The sequence below is a fragment of the Erinaceus europaeus genome, chromosome 10 (genome assembly GCF_950295315.1).
Source record: "Erinaceus europaeus chromosome 10, mEriEur2.1, whole genome shotgun sequence".
NCBI classification, from domain to species: Eukaryota; Metazoa; Chordata; class Mammalia; order Eulipotyphla; family Erinaceidae; genus Erinaceus; species Erinaceus europaeus.
Window position 1 is genome coordinate 92,469,939 of NC_080171.1, and position 11,129 is coordinate 92,481,067.

Genomic DNA, 11,129 nt, shown 5'->3' on the forward strand with positions numbered 1-11,129 from the left:
CCAGATCACTCTCTTTCTCTCTTTTATTAAAAAAAGAAATAAGTATACCTTTTTTAAAAAAAGTGTTCTTGCATGAACCAGCAAGTGGGGCAGGGAGGAGAGCACCAAATTTGCATGCGTGAGGTTGAAGTTGATCAGTGGCATCTTAGAGTGATGCTCTAGTTGTCTTTGTAAATAAAAAATAAATAAACTTACAAAAATGTTTACACTCATCTTTTTGACAACACAAATTGTCTCAGTCATCTAAAACACTATTTGGCACCACATCTACAGGGAACCCAGAATACCTGGGGTTGTGTAGGATCTTACTTTCACTGAATTTTCCCTGCTGGTTTCCTTAAGAGGCAGTTATGACTCCTCTGTGACAGATGCGGGAACCCAGACTATGTTAAATGATTTGGCCAAAGTGAAAGGACCAGTGTCAAGCGGTTTCAACCCAGGCCTACCCCGAAACCCCTGATTCGTGTTCTCCAGGAAGGACAGGCGTGCATTTTGGCATTTCTTGTTTCTCCATCCCGAGTAAAGAAGGAAATTGTGCTTTTGTTTTGTATCCTCCTCGAGTCCTCTAGCTCCTGCTTGCACACCTCTCCTTTTGCGGGGAACCCGTGCCTCGCCTCTGAGGACTTTGCCTGCCCCGTCCTTCCTCATCCGGACCTGAAAGCTGTCTCTCCAAGACATTTTTTGGGTCCTAACCCATCGCAGGCGCTTGTTCCTCTGCCCCACGCTCCGGGCCTCAGTTTCCTCGCGTGAAAGGTGGGGAGCCTTATGCCTCCCTGGCGGGGACGTTTGGCAAAGCGACTGACTCCCAGTGCCCTCCAAGGACTCCCGCCCAGCCCCAAAGTCGCAACCCGCTCCCCCCCCCCCTCCCCGCCTTTGGCTGCCTAGAGCGACCAGCTCCTCCCCGAACTCCTCCCGCCCGGAGGGCGGCTCCCCGCGCCAGGCCTCCCCCTCCCGGCCGCCCGCACGCCCACGCCCGGCCGCCCGGAACCAGCTGAGCGCAGCTGGACCCAGTAGCCGCAGTCGCCAGCGCTCAGCAGCAGGTAGGGGAAGAGGGGGGCCACGACCCTGGCAGGCTGGGGGGGACCCGGACTTCTGGGTTCTACTCTCTCCCCTCCGCGTTTGGAGCTCCGTCCCGGGGCGGGGGGCATCGCTGCGGCAAAGCCTTTCTCCTCCACCTCGCTTGCCTTCAGGGCACCTAGAGGGATGGAACTTGGGCATGTGCGGGGGTTGGTGAGAAGAGAAAGGAGGGCTGCGAGGTCTTATCCCCCCAACTCCCCAGACCCACTGTGTGCAGGCACCTGCGCTCATCGCGTCCCCGCCCCTGCAGGTGGGGTGCAGGGCTGCTCGGGGTGTCTCTGTGGGGCGTTCAGGCTTGGCTCCTGAGTTCCTGGGCGGTGGCCCTGTAGGAGCCTGCTCCACGGATCTTTGACTCCAGGGTAGTAATACCTTCACCGTGTATAAAGGCGCTACGAGGAACTCTCAACTCTTTCTTCCATCCGGACCCAGGTCTGTTAGAAAGTTCTCCTGGAGCTGCTACACCCACTCTCATTTGCTTCCAGGGAGTGCTGTCTCCTTGTATCTGTAGCCTTCCCTTTCTTCCTGGGGCTCCTCCTCTCCTCCAACCCAACACCAGAATACCCTGAAGTCCTTGGGAGACTGCAGGGTGGGCCAGGGACAGTGACTTCTCTTGTAGCCCTCGCATCTGCCCAGAAGCCCAGCCTTTATTTGCCCTCACACCCTCTTAGGGGTAGAGGAAGGAATTTTATTTTTATTTTATTATCTTTATTTATTTATTGGATAGAGACAGCCAGAAATTGAGAGGGAAGGGGGTCATAGAAAGGAATAAATAAATATAGAGAGACACTTGTAACACTGTTTCACCACTCACAAAGCTTTCCCCCTGCAGGTGGGGACTGGGGACTTGAATCCAGGTCCTTGCTCATTGTAACATGTGCGCTCAACCAGGTGCACTTCCACCCAGACCCAGGACTTTATTTTTTATTTAATTATTATTATTATTATTGTTATTTATCAGAGTACTTGCTCAGCCCTGACTTACGGTGATGCTAGGAATTGAATCTGGGACCTCAGACCCTCAGGCATGGGAGTCTTTTACTTAAGACAAAACACCCTGAACTTTGTTGAAGGCAGGGCTCTGGACAGGTGCCTCCCACTTTTGTCTGGGCTCTGGGGACTTCATAAAGATTTAATCTTGTACATCCTGTTCTCCCAAGACCACATTTCTGCATTTCTGACCTGGACACAAAGACCTTTTGCTTCATTGCGCTTTACAGTGGTCATCCTTTACGGGAGTCTCACCTCTAACCCTGTGCTGGAATGGAGAAAGCAAGGCTACACCAGGTTTCTTCTAGTCACCAGTGAGAAAGAGGCCAGGCTGGGATATGTCTCCAGTGTGCCCTTAGCTGGCTCCTGGCTGCTGGGGCTTTAGATTCTCTTTAGTGTCCCATTTATTAATGGATGGTTCACCCCCCCAAGCATATTTGGGGGTACTGGTTGTCTTGAAATTGATATGGGAAGAGGTTCCCAACAAATGAAGAAGGCTGGAGGTGGGAGGGTGGGGGTGGTGGAGGACAGTCAGCATCCCTTGAAACTCCGTTTTTCCTCTCTGGGCTTCCTTGCTATTTATAAATGTCAGGGAAAATTATAAACAGCCCGGGGAACTTGGGTTGGCACTGGGTGAGTTACACAGCAGCAAAGGAGGTTTCCAAATGAATCAGGGAGGGCAACTGTACTCCAGAATTTTCCACAGTCGCTTTTACTATGGACTAACATGAACCTGGGAAAACAGGCGGCTCCCCAGGGTTGTGTGTGTGTGCGTGGGGGGTGGGGGGTTGCTGTAGGCCTTGTTTCTCCTGGCATTTCCTTCCTTCCCCTCCTTTCTTGATTTGGTACTGTTTTAGACCTGTGCTCTGTGCTTTGCCCTGCGAAGGCACAAAAGCCCATCATACCCCCCTACTCCCCAGGCAGACCAAGCTATGTAGTGGTTGGCTGTCATATGACAGAGTTGCTGCAGTCTGTAAGAGTGGTGGTTAGGTCTGTCTGGGTAACCCGGACCCTAGAAATGAGTAATGGTTTCCCAGGAGATTTTGTGGGTATATGTGTGTGGGGGGGGGAGGGGCATTCTCTTTCAGAAATAGGAACTGTTTGTGCAAAGGCACTGAGGTTTTGTTGACATCTGTATGGCTGAAATTTGGGATAGGGAGAGAGTGGAGTGGTGGGATTGATGAATAAAACTAGATTGTAAAGGCATTCCTAATGGGGTCAGACTTGATCCTGAAGGCAGTGAGGAACTGAGAGAGGTTTTTAGCCAGACCAGTGATTTATAAACAACACTCTTTAATCTGGTGATGGATGTTGGGGATGCAGTGAAAGGGGTTAGCCTGGAGGCAGAAGGTTTTGGAGGACTGGTCTGAAACTTGAGCAGTGAAAGCAGAGAAGAATAAAAGTGGTAGATTTAGGGGGTCGGGCTGTAGCGCAGCGGGTTAAGCACACATGGTGCGGGTTAAGCACACATGGTGCGAAACTCGATGACCAGCTTAAGGATACTGGTTCGACCCCCTGGCTCCCCACCTGCAGGGGGGGTCACTTCACAAGCGGTGAAGCAGGTCTGCAGGTGTCTATCCTTCTCTCCCCCTCTGTCTTCCCCTCCTCTCTCCATTTTTCTCTGTCCTATCCAACAACAATTACATCAATAGCAACAACAATAGTAACCACAACAATTATAAAAACAACAAGGGCAACAAAAGGGAAAATAATTCAATAAATTTAATATTTTTTAAAGTGGTAGCTTCTGGAAGATCAACTGGAAATCGCAGTCTGCCCTAAATTTTATCTTAAAAGTGGGCAACAGACTTATAGCTGCAAGGTAAATCTTCTCTGTAATTTTGACTTTTCAGAGCATATTTTTTTTACTGTTTGAAAAAGAATTTTATTGAGAGAAAGAAACCAGAGCACCCCTCTGTCATTGTGATGCTATGCAGGAATTGGACAAGGCATGTGTTTCTCCACTGAGCCACTCACCAAGCCCTTTGCTATTTTTAAAAGAAAAAAAATGTTCAAGTAAGAAGACAATGGCATAACCTCCACTCCTCCAAGCCTTCTTCTTTCCCCAGAAGCAGCCTCTGTTAACAGTGACATGTGTGCTTACAAACTGGAGCTGTTGGTGGGCTGCCTGCACTTGTTGGCCATTTTGTGCTGGTAGACCTTGTCCAACTACTCTGCCTGGGTAGTGTGGGTCTGTCATGCGAAGGTGCAAGATGACTCCTGTGTGCTTTGCAGTTCTTGCTGAAGCTTTGGTCTCTGGATTTCTTTGTTTTAGAGAGGTGGAGGGGAGGTGGGGGCGGAGGCCAGAGCAGGGCTCAACTCTACTTTATGGTGATGCAAGGGATTGAATTTAGGACCTCAGGGCCTCAGGCATGAAGTTCTTTTGCATAGCCATTATGTTCTCTCCTTAGTCCCAGTCTCTGGTTTTCCTTAAGAAAACTTGACAGCTGATATGGCAGTCTCAGTGGGTATATTGGCTTCTCAGAGAACACAGGACTGAGAGGAATTAGAAGTTTTGGCTTGGGGATGGAATTGTGATCTTACACATTTTGGGAGGATGATTAGGCAGTGTGGTGTGGGGGGAGGTGCGGGAGAGGGAGAGTGTTAAATAAAAATATCTTCCTCCTTTCAAATGAGCGTGAGAGCTGTGTCATATTTTAGTCTGATGTGGCTTTTGGGTTTGAAGACCACAGGCAATCTTGGTTCCTGCTGCTCTCTGGCTTCCTCCCCCAGGCCCCCACTTACCTCCTCCCCTTTCTAAGCCTTGCCTGGGGCCACCTCAGCAAATTAAAGGCCTTGGCAGTGCAAAGTTGTGGGTTTGGTAGGCAAGGGTGAGCTTCAAAAGGGCTTGGGTTCTTTTTTTTTTTTTTAATCTTTTTATATTATTATTTTTATTCCGTTTTGTTGCCCTTGTTATTTTGTTGTTGTTGTTATTGATGTCATTGTTGGATAGGACAGAGAGAAATGGAGAGAGGAGGGGAAGAGGGGGAGAGAAAGATAGACACTTGCAGACTTGCTTCATCACTTGTGAAGCAACCCTCCCTGCAGGTGGGGAGCCTGGGGCTCAAACCCGGATCCTTGCACCAGTCCTTGTGATTCGAGCCATGTGTGCTTAACACGCTGTGCTACCACCCTACTCCCAGGTTCTGGTTCTAACTTATGCTGATGTGTTTTTCCTTGGTCCCTAGTTTTTACCCTGCACTGGGGGGAGGGGGAAGTTTGCACCGGACAGTGTCAAGTTTTCTTGGCTCTGATGGCCTCTGAGTCACAGGGCTTTGTGCTCAGAGGACCCACAGGGAAACCAGCACAGCTACAGACACAAAGTGAGCCCACAGCAGGCACCCCTGTTTAAGTGGCCTGTGCTGGCTGGAGATTCAGCTGTTGCTCATGAATTTGGTCTTTGTGGACTGAATTCCTTGTCCTACTTTTCAATAAGGAAGTTGAGGCTTGGGATTCATTTGTGTTTCGCATTCCACATTCTGCAAATGGTAGCAATCTTGGCCACTGTACATAACCTGCTGCTTTCTGTGTGTTCACACCCTATTCCTTCTCTGTCTTGTTTAATCTTTTAACAACCCTATAAAGAGGAAGAGACTGGCTGACTTTTACAACTCTTGGGAAATTGAGGTACAGCCTAGAGAGTTGAATGACTTCCTGTATTTTTTTCAGAGCCTCCTAGTAGCCTGAGGGCATCATTATATGTCCCATTTTATAGAGGAGGAAACTGAGGCCTAGGGTGTGAACATTTATACCTAGAGGTCCTCAGACCACAGAGCAGCTAGGTTCCTTCCCAGGCTGCTTTGTCCTGCTACTCCTTAGTAACTTGCTCCAATTTCTCAGAGCCTCTGCACCTCTTGCATTCAGTGCTTGCATGAGAAAGAGAGACACCACAGCACTGGAGCTTTCTTCAGGGGTGACTGGGCTCAAATCTGGGTCACAAATATGGCAAAGCAACACACTAGCCATGTGAGCTATTTCAACAGCCCTTGATGCTCAGAGGAAGGGATAATAGCTTTCCTGGACTGTAAAGTGTTCAGAAAACCCATTCTTGGGTGGAGGTGGGTGCAGTAAGAAATAAGTTGAGCTGTGGAGCTTCTCTGGGAAATCCAGTGAAGGGGCCATACCAGTGGGAGTGGACTGATTTGTTGTGTTGAAGTGGCTAATCAAACAACCTCCAACAAGGATATCATCTAGATCTGGCTTATTTGTTAGGCACAAATCTATATATCAGTATAGGATATGTGAGCCTTTAGGGTGGAGCATAGTCCTTTATTTTCCTTCTCTTGTGGTTGTGACTGGGCTGGGCCACTTGGTGGGTCTTTAGTAAATACTATTGAACTTGGGGAGTGGCAAAATGGAGGGGTACTTTTTTTTTTCACTTGGTAATTTATTGATACTCTTTTTTTTCTCCCAAGCCATACTTTTAATTTGTGATTAGATTGGTTTACAAGATTACAGGGCATAGTTCAACACTGCACCCACAACCAAAGATCTGTGCCTGGATGAGATACTTTTTAGGATGTGGGCTGCTTTTATCACCCCTATTCCAAGGAACTTTTCACTCCTCTCCTTTCTTTCCCTGCCCTTTCCTCCCCTCTCTTTCTCCTCTTCTTCTTTCTTTTTTTTGACTTTATTTATTTATTTATGATATTTGACAGGACAGAGAAAAATTAAGAGGCAGGAGAGGAGACAGAGAAGGAGAAAGAGAGAAAGACACCTGCAGCACTACTTCACTGCTCATGCGGTTTCCTTGCTGTGGGTGATAACCCGACCTTGAACCTGGGTCTTTGTACATGATAACTTGTGCATTCAGCGGAGTATGCCACCGCCCAGACCTCTCATTTTCTAATTATAATAAATATTTATATTTATGGTAAGATGTTTAGAAACAAATTTAATGTATTAAGAAAAACCTCTATAATGATGCCAAACAGGAATGCTCACTATGAACATTTGGGTGAATTTCCTTCCTAAATTTTTAAAACTCACACATAATTATGGTCACATTGTATTTGTAATTGTCTACTTTGACTTTTTGTCTTTTTCAATATTCTAGCCTGGATGTTTTCCCACATTGTTAAAGACTCTGAATTATATTTTAAAAGATGTTTAAAGGTATGCTATGGGGGTCAGAAGGTTACTTTCCTGGTAAGGCTTCTGTCTTGCCTTATACACAAACCAGGTTTGAGCCCTGACACCACAGTGGAGTGCAGTAGCACTGGGGAAAAGTTCTGGTGCTGGGCTGTGTCTCCATCTCTCTCTCTGAAATGAGAAGAATGAAAAAGTTGACCAGAGAACAATGAAAGGCCCACTGGGGCCTAGATATGTGCAGTTTTTCTACTTCTGATAGACTTTACTCCCCCGCTTGAATTTTAAATAGAGACAGACAGCGAAGTGGGGAGACAGAGAAGAGATATCATAACACTGCTCCACTGTTCCTGGAACTTCCCTTGGTGCCTTGCCTGGTGCTCCCATATAGTACTGGAGTCTCGGATCTGGGTTCTGTCAAATAGTAAAGTATGCACTCTACTGGGTAAGCTATCTCCTAGTCCCCAGAATATTTATTTTAATGAGGCAAGGAGGGAGGGCAAGAGGGATGAAGGGGAAGAAAGAGAGAGTGGGGAAAGAGAGACACAAGAGCATTGTTTAGCTCTCTGGTTTATGGTGCTACCAGGAACTGAACCTAGGGGTTTCAGGACTCAGACTTGAAAGTCTGGTGCACTACCTCTGTGTTATAGGCATCACCCTGTTTTCAGTCACATCTGGTTCACAACTGACTGGAAAGTAAGAAAGGATGATATTTTTCCATTTTTGGACTTGAGAGGGACTGACCATGTAGTCTTGACTTCCCAAGCTTTAGTTCAGGGAGTGGAAGGTCAGCTGAAGTGTGTCATTCAGGAGGTAAAATAGGCTTCTTTTGTGGGTTAGCCTGGGACCCTCCCCCACCTCCCCAATGCCATCTCTGTTTCTCTTAGAAAGCTTGCTCTGAGGCGATTTTCTATACTCTTTCAGAAGGTGGCAGTGTCCTGCCTTGCTTTTAGTGGTCTTTTAGACATGACCATAAAATTCCTGGTTGCATAAAATCCAATTTGGTAGAGCCACAGTGTATCTTAACTAAAGATCTAGGGCTTCATCTGAAAGTTTTCTTTTTTCTTTCCTCCTCCTCCTCCTCCTCCTCCTCCTCCTCCTCCTCCTCCTCCTCCTTCTTTTTCTTCTCATTCTCCTTCTCCTCCTTCTCCTTCTCCTTCTCCTTCTCCTTCTCCTTCTCCTCCTTCTCCTCCGTCTCCTCCTCCTCCCCCTCCCCCTCCCCCTCCCCCCCCCTCCTCCTCCTCCAGAAATGTGGAATCTCAGAACCTCAGGGTTGCTATATTTAGCAAATTGAAACACAGGATGCCAATTACATGTGAACTTCAGATGAATAATGAGTAACTGTTTAGCAGGACTGTGTCCCCTGCAACATGTAAGATGGATTTACATAAAAAAAATGTTGTCTATCTGATATTCACATTTAGTCCTCCTACATTTTGTCTGGAAACTCTGCTTCCTCTAGATTTTTTTTTTTTTTTGTCATTGCTGGGGCTTCATTACTCTGGTATGACTTTTTCAGCTATAGAAAAGACACAGAGGAGAGCAGGGGTAGATAGTATAATGTTTATGCAAAGAGACTCTCATGCTTGAGGCTCTGAAGTTCCAGGTTCAATCTCCTGCACTGCCATAAGCCAGAGCTGAGCAGTGTTCTGGTAAAAAAGAAAGAAAGAAAGAAAAAAAAAGAAAGGAAGAAAGAAAGACACAGAGGCAGAAAGAGAGAGAGATAACAAGAGAACACATCACCAAAACTTTCTTTATTGTGGTGGGGGCCAAGTTCAGACCTGGGTTGTGCACATGGCAAAGCAATGCACTATCCAAGTGAACTATTTTGCTCGCCTGCCATTCTGGAACTCCTGAATCTATATCTGCATTTTAAGTGTTTTTATTTTTAATAATTTTAATAATTATTTATTGGATAGACACAGCCAGAAGTCAAGAGGATTAGGGGATATATATATATATATATATATATATAGAGAGAGAGAGAGAGAGAGAGAGAGAGAGAGAGAAAGAAAGAAAGAGAGGCACCTGTAGCACTGCTTCACCACTCACAAAGCTTTCCCCTTGCAGGTGGGATCTAGGGCTCAAACCTGGGTTCTTCCACATTGTAGCATATGCACTCAACCAGGCACACCACTACCTGGCCCCTATATATGCATTTTCACTAGGTCTGTGTGGGACTCATGTGCAAATAAAAGCATGAAGAATACTTCAGGGGGTGGGAAGCTGGTGAGAGAGAGAGAGAGAGAGAGAGAGAGTGTGTGTGTGTGTGTGTAGGGGGAGCTTAGCATCAAAACATGGGGTGAATTCTTTTTATGAAAGGAAACACATTATTTGTAAGGATTATAATTATTACCAAATCAATCATTTACACACAGCTACATGTTGATATATTAGGTTTTCATTTTTCTATTTTTTAAGATTTATTTTATTTATTCATTGCCTCCAAGGTTATTGCTGGGGCTTGGTGCCTGCACTACGAATCCACTGCTCCTGGAGGCCATTTTTCCCATTTTGTTGCCCTTGCTGTTATTATTATTCTTGCTACTACTGTTGTTATTGGAAAGGACAGAGAGAAATGGAGAGAGGAGGGAAAAACAGAGATGGGGAGAGAAAGACAAACACCTGCAGACCTGCCTTACTGCCTGTGAAGCGAGCCCCCTGCAGGTGGGGAGCTGGGGGCTCAAACTGGGATCCTTGTGCCATTCCTTGTGCTTTGTGCCGTGTGCGCTTAACTACAGTACTGCCTGGCTCCCAAGATTTATCTTTTTTTTTTCTTAAATCAGAAGTTTTAATTTTTATTTATAAAAAGGAAACACTGACAAAAGCCATAGGATAAGAGGGGTACAACTCCACACAGTTCCCACCACCAGAACTCCGTATCCCATCTCCTCCCCTTATAGCTTTCCTGTTTTTATCCCTCTGGGAGTATGGACCCAGGGTCATTATGGGAAGATTTATCTTTTTAGTGAGAGAGAAAAAGGAGGAAAGAGAGAGAGCATCATTCTTACACATGCAAAGCCAAGAACTGAACTTGGGACCTCAAGCTTGAGAGTCCAACTCTGCATCCACTGTGCCACCACCTGGGCCTCATGTTGGGTTTTCTTTTCTCTCTCTCTTTCTAAACATTATTTAAATTCTTTATTGATTTTATTTATTGGATACAAACTGTCAGAAATCGAGAAGGAAGGGGGAGATAGAGAGGAAGAGAGACAGAGATACATACAGCCCTGCTTCACTGCAAAAGCTTTCCCCCTGAAGGTGGGGACCGGGGCTTGAACCTGGGTCCTTGCACATTGTAATGTGTGTGCCCAATCAGATGCACCACCACCCGACCCCCAGATTTTCTTAATACAAGATTCTCCTGAATCCTTGTCAGGAAAAGGGAAAAACCCCGTGTAGTATCTTTGCTTTCCTCATCTATAAAGTGGGCTACATCCATGGCCAGTTGAGGTGGGCCCAACAGGGTAGGGTATACGGCCTCAAGCCAGGTTACTGCTTTGCCTTTAGTCTCAGGACCAGAGGGCTTGGCTCTATGTTCCCAGCCTAGAGACTCTGATTTGACTATGGGGACTTTCAGCAGGAGACTTCTCTTCTGACTTGTATTCTCATCTCAAAGCAATTTTTTTTTTTTTTTAGATCCCAACATTTGCAGTAGGACCTCTTGACTCACTTGTTCCCCCAGCCCCTCACCTCACAGCCAGGGACACTCAGATCCAGAGAGAGCAAGATAAGTTCCTAAAGTACATACATAGTCAGTTCTCAGCAGTTTCTGCACTTACTAGATTCCAAAGTGCCTGTCTAAACCACAACAATTTCTATTATTACTGAGCCTAAGGCCTGGGAAGATCGAAGAGCTTGGTCATGGTCAGACCCTTATCTGTGCTGGCAGTGTCCTTTAGGGGAAGTCACTTCCCTCTCTAACTTGTTTCCCCTTCCTGTGAAATGGGGAGAGGCACCTTCTCTGGCCCTCCCAA